This window comes from Megalops cyprinoides, chromosome 14 (genome assembly GCF_013368585.1).
Source record: "Megalops cyprinoides isolate fMegCyp1 chromosome 14, fMegCyp1.pri, whole genome shotgun sequence".
In the NCBI taxonomy this organism is placed as follows: Eukaryota; Metazoa; Chordata; class Actinopteri; order Elopiformes; family Megalopidae; genus Megalops; species Megalops cyprinoides.
Window position 1 is genome coordinate 21,780,368 of NC_050596.1, and position 8,585 is coordinate 21,788,952.

Below are 8,585 nucleotides of genomic sequence, written 5' to 3' on the forward strand. Positions count from 1 at the left end.
TAAGTTTCTTTAGCTGTAAACTTAAAAGTTTCATTGATATTAAGTCAGACTATACTCTGCCCTCCACACTTCAAAAAGTAATGCATTCTAATATTAATCTTAATCAATCATATATATTATACATATTATTACACATATTTATACAGCAACAAAAAACCAGGAAAAGTTTACAGAAAAATAATAACTTTCTAATTCAGAGTCTCAGATCTAACTGTGTTTCAGGATCGATATGAACATGGACAACCCAGGTGAAGTGAAGAGAGGTGTGTGTTCTTATAGTGGTATGTATCCCATTGCACGATAACTGGTCATAGAAACACACAGCCCACCTGTGCTGGACAGTGTCTGTGATGTTTTCATTTTCAGTATTCATAATTAATGGCATGGTCCTTCAAGGCTATGTAGTAAAAATGTGAATCTATGGTTTACAGAGTAAATCTGTTGGTCAGCATGCTTTTGTCATAAATTATAAAGTCATAAAGTTTGTATTACCCAATAATATGAAAATGCACATCATTCCAAGTTATATTTTGTTATTGAACCTTTACTACCTAGTTAATGATATCAGTGAAGAGAACTAAATGTAACATTTAATCTAAACAGCAAAAATGATCATACAGGCACTATTTTTATGGGAAAAGGGCGAAATTAGATTTTAAAAACTCCAGTTATAAAGGACAGTATCAAGATTGTCTGACAGTTTTATGCTAATTTCACAAACAAGTTTAAATATATTCAGGCATTTGCATATTTTGTATAACATCTACTCTAATAAGCAAATAAGTCTTACAGAACAGTTTGAAATCAGAAGGAGATTATTCTTATTAGAAAATATTCATCTAACCGTAAGATGCATGCACAGTGTCATAAAGACACATTTCAAGGTCTGTTTTCCAAAAAACGAGCACAACAGCTTTAAAATTCATGTAATTTTTACACATGCAAGACTGGCCCTAGAACAGGGGAAGCAAGACTAAAACTACACTAAATCTGCTGCATCCAAACAAATTTTAAAATGCTGTTTTTAACCAAACTTTCTGCAGCCAGTTCTTCTTTGACACCAGAAAACATGTACGTTTCACCATCTAGTATTAAATAAATATTAAACTGTACACATTTGAAACATCTCAAATTGCCTGCAGCAATATGTATGATATTGTTCTAAATGAAGGCACAATTATTAATTTATTATTGTTAATTCATTTTCTATTTTTGTTCTCACTGGCATTATTATTGTTCTTATTGTTATTCCATTTGCTGGTTTCTGGCTGCAATATCATATGATCTCATAAGTAGAATTAACCATCATCTGCATCTGACACTCCTTCTTTGCTGACTACATATCTCAGGCAAAATGTTGTGCTGGTAATGTCCCTGTTTACCCATAATACAATTATGCTTACTTGGATGAAGGACCAGTGTGGTCCAAGAGGCATCAGTTCAAAGCATAGCAGCTACCATGCTGAGAAACATATCTTGCATAATCATAATAAGGTAGCATGAGGTGCTCAGATGCATTTGCAAAATCAACTCACATCCTTTGATCTCACCTTCACATAGTTTTCTGCAGAGCAAATTGTGTACAAACAGGAGGAATGTAAATTTGTGTATAAGACACAAGCATATCAAAGATTATATCTCTAATTTACATAGTAATGAACAAAACATTAGTAAGTATTAGTAAGCGATAGAGAAAGGCCACAGTAAGATACCTTTGTCTCAAAGGTCTGTGTTTCATAGAAAACCAGTCTTGTACATGTCAGCACACCCTATAAAGCCAATAGTTCTGATGTCAGGATAGTAATCAAGAACACTTGCTCACAAAAGTAAACAGGAAGACCTAGCCACGTGTCATACTCATGTCAGACTACAATCATATGATAGTGCAGTTCTTACTGTGCCTTATTTGGTCTATGTTCTGAACAGGTTATACTATCACTTCAGACATTTTAACTCCATCTTTTAAGCTTTTCCAAAGGTGCCTTGATTTGTCCAATAAGGGAACTGAAGCATATAAAAAAGCAATGAAGCTGGTGAATCATTTGATGAACATATTGTCACTGATCTGATATGTGATTGGTACATCCAACCTAACACTTTTCCCAGGGTTCATTTGCATACACTGATCGGTTTTTGTTTGCTTGTTTTTTTTTTTTTTCCCCCTAGGCCATTTATTACATCTCCACATTTCTATTGCTATTTCTGTGCACAATCAGATATAAATATGACATGGCAACCATGAGTGAACTACTGATCCATTCTCAGAAAACAACCTTACCATTTCTGCACTGACTCAGCAGAACCGCGGCAGACCTTCTCCTACAGAGAATTTAAAGCACGGCAAAGCAATTCTCTCACTGCACCTCTGCGAAAAGAGGGGCCCTCGGACAGCTTCACAAATCACACAAATCTGAATGGCCCCAGCCAGGTTTTAATTCATCTCCACAAAGTCTTGCACTAGCAATGCACACATCGACCATTGCATTCCATGATTTAGTCCAATAACATGATATAAAATAACTCTGTTGTCCCCCCTGCTACCTACTCTTTAAAGAGTTAACCTGGGTTGGCAAGGGTTCATTATGGCCGGTTAATCTTTCTTTATCACAGCCTATATTTTAGTTTGAGGAACCAACTGTTACTCTTGAATTATTCACTGGTCTGAATGAAATAACCCGGTAATAACATGGAGAAAACCAACTATTAGCGAGCCATTAATCGCAGAATACCGACTAATTAGTCTGCAAAATTAAAATTCAACAGATATGAACCATTTATGAATCCTTTAACATATGACCACAGAACCAAGACAACACTCTGTTAAATTGGTATCCATTATAAGTTTAATCAGTACCTAAAAGTCATTTTTCTACTGGTAACATTAGAGATTGGACTGTGCTTACACTGACCTTAATATTCTCATTACATGTTCCGGCACCTAATTTCTGTGATAAGTGAGATACCGTTATCATCAGGTTGGTAGAAAATCCATCTTAACACGCTTCACATTTTCACATCAAAAAGAGAGGTTGAATGAGCCTCTCTCGATTATAGAGTTCTCAGTTTCAGAAGTCTTGCATTTGGAAATATTATAATCACATTGTCTTATATGCAATAAACATACGTCAATTAAATTGTTTAAATGTAAACAGAAACTTCCTGAAGAGCATTAACAGATGCATGTGATGACTTTTATGTTTACAAATTTTCAGCATACAGCTAATGCCAACTAAGAACATTAATGATTAAGAAAAACCGTAATACATATTTCAATATTTCCCTGGTACACAATACATCTTCTGCCCAAGATGTTGCACAGCCAGTTCCATTACCGTACACACATAAAAAAAAAAAAATCCTGTTGCAATATTGCCAGCTGACATTATTTAGTGTTACCACAGCGCAAGGATTAAGAAACACCATCAAACTTTTAGATGATCACTGGCAGTTATATGCTGCCAATTTAAATGGGATTGGATTCTGCATCAAATGCAAAAGCCCTTGCAAAGCCTTATTCCAGTAGAAAGAAAAAGAAAATGCCAAGAGAATATGCAAGTTACTACCAATGATAAGCATCAGGGGGAAACAAATTGCCACAGGAGTGGACTAATAAAGACTTCTGCAGGAAGCCAGAGGGCAGCCAATAATTAGAGGTGTAGTAGCCGCTGTCTTTTTCCCTACATGCTGGAACACTTCTTTTAGAAACTTTTAATTGCTCAGGTTTGATCGCTGCGCTTGTGATGCACACCTTCAAAGGTGGCTCATGCTGGTGATGAGAAGCATAGATACTGTGAATACTTTGCTTTCCCTGTGTTTACACTGTGACCATGATTCCTGAGGATGGTAATATAAGAGAGGTACTTACATACAGTGTGTTCTCATAAGTCCTTTTGTCTTAGGCCCAGATTCAGTACCTGCAATGCCTTTTGTCTAATGAACTTGAATTGTTATAATAATGCTGTTATTCAGCATTAACACGTCTTCCATTAATATCAGAGACCACAAAATTCATGTACAAGACTGGAAAGAAAGTGTTACTTAGTATCTACTTAACAAAGTGTGTTGCATTTGACTGAATATGAACCAAATTCTTAGGTTTGCTTCTGTCCTTTTCATCATTTCTGAGAATCATGTTTACCAGAACCTATGCGTGAGGGATTTGTCTTTGATCCCCGCAAAAAAAAAAAGTCCCAGCCGTACATAAACTGCTATCCGTAGCTGACAGCGAGCACGTATCAGGAAAAATAATCATACGAATAAGACATCAAAGATAGATTGTAAATTAAAATATGCAGTTGAAAATTATTCAGATTGCTTTGGGATGGAGGAGAGAAAAATATTCCCTCGAAGTGTCCAACTGGGTGAGATCAAAACTCACAACAACGATAGCTGTGCACACGCAAGAATTGCCAGAACACATGCACAAATACACATGAGCGGTGAGGGGGGGTGGTAGAGTAGCATGGGTTGTCGACATTGTGGGACTTAACATATTTCCCTGCTCCTGCTGAGCCTGGTTCAATAATCTGCCTTTCCAGAACTTGTACTCAAGGCCCCACAGCTGAACAGCATGTTTTTCTCAAGAGGTGAGTACCTCAAGGCTGATTCCTCCTCAACCTGCAAATGCTGACCTTGCATCACACCCAGGATGTCTCCCTCTGACACACAGGTCCCATCACGCATCTCTGCAGGCCTTGCAGGATGACTGCTGACACGGAAGAATAACCATCATCTGAAAAACAACCTGGTCAAGCCTGAGCTCCTCTATATCCCAGCCAAGTCCTATCCCCTCCATCACTCTAGACATCACTATGGTGTCTGCCTCCCAGACAACCAAAAATCAAGATGTAGCAATGGCAAATGAGCTGGCTTTCAATAAGAACACTATCTCTGGCCTGTGGATTGTTCCCCTGAAACATCAAAGACTTCCACCCATTCCTCACCACCTACTCAGAACAGCTGCTGGTCCGATCCCTGGTCATCTCCCACCTGGATTACTGCAGTTCTCTTATCACTGGTTGCACATCCCACTCACTTCCCCTATTTGTTCTGGTCCCTATGTCGTGGCATGTGTTTGCCATGACAGCCAGAACATCAAAGTTTCTGGCCAGCTTTCAACAAAGACTGAAGACCCACCTCTTTTGAACTTTAGCCTTCCCTAGCACAATCACATTGATCATCTAATTTATTTCTAAGCCAGGCTTTTTTGTACAGCAAAATATTGATATTGCAGCACTGTACATTACATGACATTACTTTACATTCATACAGCAGATGCTCTTATCCAGAGAGACTTCCAGCACAATATACACTTTGTAGCACTGAATCATAAACTTTCTGTTCAAATGTGTCACTGTGTCAGTACTATTGATCATGTTGCTTCATATATCAAATGTATGCAAAGCCAACTCTCCCCACTTGCAGTTTGTCCGATACTGTGCTGCAGCTGTCCCAGAATGCCCCAATCTCTGCACCACCAAAAAATATCTCCAGCATGGCACTGTGGACAGGCCCTGGAACAGCACAAACTGGGTCACTTACAAAAGTGCTCACTCCGGCCAGCTAAGCGTTTGAGCCACCACACATTCCAATTGCACTGCACAGTCCAGGCATTGAGGGAAACATATAAAGTTTATTTAAAGTCCATTACATTTGGTTTAGTTTTGTAAAGGGGCTTTACTCCCCCTAAAACTCATTAGAATAGCTTTTTATGTCTCAAAGAAAGAAGGGGAAAAGAAGGTTGAGGCAGCAGAAAAAACATTCCTTATTGTCTAATGCACTTGATTAAGCGGCACACAGAGACCAGATTCAAAGCACGGCCCCTCTTGCCTAATTAACACTTTGAAAGATAAAAGCAGTTTATTAAATCAATCAGGATGATGGTTGTTTGTGAATCCCACCAGATAAGTAATCTGCATATTTGCATATTCACTTTGCGATTCCAACCCACATAGGGGATCCTTTAGAGAGAGAGACCAGCTCCAGTGTAAATATTTTCAAGACTACTGTAAATGTTTTAAAGTTTCATCGACCGGGTTCTCTGGTGAATTTTAAATTCATTAAATAATAAATAGATAAATAAATAAGCAAACAGATAAATAGATAAACAAATGAATAAACAAATACAGATAGCTTGATAAAGTGAGGAAATGCTAATATCACTGACAAAAATGACTAAAACTGATATTAGAATATTTTGATCGGGGGCCTAAATTGATTATTATTTATTCCCAGTGCCAGCTAACTTTGGTCTTCATAATGAAAAGACAAATATAAACAAAAAATGCTGTGAATGTGTAAGTCACGAGTGTCTTAAATTGGTTGCCATGTTGTGCATGCCACACGTGGATGCTTTTCGAGGCATTACAGCACTAAGTTGGGCATATGGCATGATGATTTTTTAAGGACAAATGTAAAGGTATCAGAGGTCAAGTTTTAAATAGCTGCCCAATGAACTGTTGAGGCTTTGCATGAATGAGTCTGGATGTGTATCTCATTACAGAACAGAGGGAGGCTAAAATTAAGGGGCACAATGGTGGATGCACAGCAAAACCTGACTGTCAAAGGAGATGATGAAGATATTTGATTAATAATAAGAATAAGAAGGAGAAGGAGAGCTGATTATAGAACCACAAGAGACCTGTGACTGCAAATTCCAATACGGCAAGAATGAACTCTCCAGGCCCCTCTTAACAAAGAAGTGGTGTAATCGCAGCGGGAGCACCTGGGTAAATTAATGAGTACAGATTCGGAAACCCTGACAAAAACACGCTGCTACTGAAACTCTGATGCAGTAAAGTGTGTGCAACCTTCTCCTTCTTCTCTAACGCAAAGTTGCATCTACACGTCTGTACAGCGGAATATTGACCATGTTTTCCCATTTTTGGCTCTTTTGCTCACAGACCTTAGTGTGAGTGAGAGTCGCCTGTGTAACATCAAGCGATTCATGACAGAATGGTTCAGCTTAAACCCATGGCTTGGGTTGCCAAATAAAAATGAAAGCAACTGTTTACAGTAACTAAGCTTGAAATGCCAGGCACTGAGCACCAATTGCTGATATGAAAACGAATATCAAATAAGGCTCTGCATTTATTTGTCGAGGCAAATATGTATTTTTCCAGCTCAGTTCTAATAACATAGCATGTAAATGTGCATAACTGCAAATATTATTTGAGAAAACATTTCTTTTTAAATTAACTCTGTGACCTAGCCTGCAAAATCTTTTTGATGTAAAGCCAACATGATACTGACTGTAAAGTGGTGTTATTTCATGAGGAATAAAATTATTATCCCAGAACCTTGTGATATCCTGATTATTTATGCAAAAATGTCCAAGTTTCTTTAAGCATCTGTAACATGATTAAATGTACATGATATGTTACTGTGCCCCCTGCCCCATTTTGCATTAAACCCAACTGACAAGAGTTACAGAATAAATTCTCAAGTTGTATACTCTACTATAGAATTCTTGAGTCACTCAAGCAAGAGGCTAGCTGGCATAAAATGAGTCTCAAATAAATTCCAATGTTTAAAAAAAAATCAGTTTGTTTCCTACTTATAATAGGCAGAGAGAGAGAGAGAGAGAGAGAGAGAGAGAGAGACTGAAAGAGAGAGAGAGGTTTCCATTCCATGTCAAAAAAACAACATTCTGTCCTGGATTCAGCCTTGGTGTAATCTAAACAGGTTATTAAGTACAATTACGATATTATTACTGATGTTTTTATATGATGTATGCATGCAATATTTTTTTGTATTTATGTTACTCCTATGTTACTCCTTTTGTATACTGGAAAATCTGATACCTTTGGTTGGCCTGTCAAGCATGATACAGGGGTGACCTCAGGTCATTCCAGGGAACGCAAAGTTTTCATGTCTATGGCCGGGACAAGTGGAAACATTTTGTAATCTTTCACGCCTTCCCCTTTGAACCACATGAACACGTTTGAAAATGACTGTTATTACTGGAAGCCAGCATCCCTGGTGACGCAAACGTGAGATCCAAAACCTCGAGGTTTGACTTGGCAAGGGAGTGCAAACTTGACAAGGCCGCCGCAGCAAAAGATGCACGTGGCACGCTGGCGTTTCCCGCTGGGGGCTTTTTTTGCTTTTCAAATGGCCTGATCTGCATGTATAACATGCACGAGCCAGTCCAGATGGAAACCAACGTGTTCAAATACCTGTATTACAAACCTGGAGCCAAAAAAAAAAACAAAACATATCAGCTAGTGCACCGATATTCACCACACAGCAACAGATGTGTTGCGACCAGGCTTCAGCTGTAGTGTCAGACGGTAAGTAGATCAAACCAATGTACAGTTTTACCACGAAGGGAACAGGTCTATTAGCTCAGGTCCCAGGTGGTGGCTGAGGCAGATGGCACTTTTCGGTTAAAGAGAACTGCTCTAAGTGCACCTGACTCACTACTCACATTGCAGCCTCTTTTTTAATTAATTATTAAGCACTATTCAGGGAGTAATTAACTGGAGGATACGGTGAGAGGCCATTGTTCTCGCAGTCGCTGAGAAAATCAAACGCAGCATCTTTCTCAATGGCTGGCAATGAAGCTTCCCAACACTGTGGAGATT